Source organism: Myotis davidii, unplaced genomic scaffold (genome assembly GCF_000327345.1).
Source record: "Myotis davidii unplaced genomic scaffold, ASM32734v1 scaffold299, whole genome shotgun sequence".
NCBI classification, from domain to species: Eukaryota; Metazoa; Chordata; class Mammalia; order Chiroptera; family Vespertilionidae; genus Myotis; species Myotis davidii.
Genome location: NW_006293088.1, coordinates 7,352,669 through 7,353,848, shown reverse-complemented (window position 1 = coordinate 7,353,848; position 1,180 = coordinate 7,352,669).

The window sequence follows — 1,180 nt, the reverse complement described above, 5'->3', positions numbered from 1 at the left end:
GCCGGACCCGCCCCCCACCCCCCCAGCTGGATGGACACAATCTCCAAATAAGACGCCACCGAAACAACCAGGGAGACTGGATCCAAAACACCAGAAGGCCGGGGGCGTGGCGCAGAGGCTGAGCATGGGTCTGTGGAGCAGGAGGTCACGGTTGGATTCTGATCAGGGCACATGTCGACTCGTTCCATCCCCAGCGGGGGGCGTGCAGGAGGCAGCCTCACAATGGCAATCCCTCATCATTGATGTTTCCATTTTTCTCTCTCCTTCTCCCTTCCTCTCTGAAAGCAAAAAATATATATTTTTAAAAAAATACCAGAAGGGGCCGCTAGCCCCTTGTGAAACAAAACCCCCCAGCATCCGGGAGGGGCCTGTGAAGCAGCGCCCCGCTTCCCACGGGCAAGAGCTGTGACTGTGTGACCTGTGCAGCTCGCTGCGCCCCTCCGCACCTCAGGACGCGGAGTCCCCGCAACAGTCGGGCGCCCCCACGCTCACTATGAGCAGCTTGCATGCACTGTGATTTGACCTTCTGACTTGGCTTAAAACAAAAACAAACAAACAAAAAACCTTCCTTTTAAAATTAAGAAACAACAACTTCTTAAAAAAAGAAAACCCTGCCGCCGAAACCGGTTTGGCTCAGTGGATAGAGCGTCGGCCTGTGGACTTAAAGGTCCCAGGTTCGATTCCGGTCAGGGGCATGTACCTGGGTTGCGGGCACATCCCCAGTAGGGAGTGTGCAGGAGGCAGCTGATCGGTGTTTCTCTCTCATTGATGTTTCTGTTTCTGTCTCTCTCTATCTCTCTCTGAAATCAATAAAATATATTTTTTAAAAATCCTTTCTGCTCAACAAGCTTTGCTTGAAAATGAACACACTGCAGGGAAAAGTCATAGGTCATTTGAATCTTCATGTGAATTAAATGGCACTGCACGTGCCCAGTAAATATTTGCAGAGAATGGAGGCCCCTACCTGGAGCAGGACCCTAGAGAGGATGCCTGCAGCCCGAGGGAGAGTAGAAACGAGGGGCCCCCAGGGGAGGGGGAGGGAGAAGGATGGGGGTGGGGAGGGAGAGAGGGAGAGAGAGCGAGGAAACGCAGGGGAGGGGGCGAGCTGGGCCTGGAGCTGGGCCGGCAGCGTCACAAGCACCAGCCCCCATCCCGGGATGCAGGGCTCAAATTCCAATCC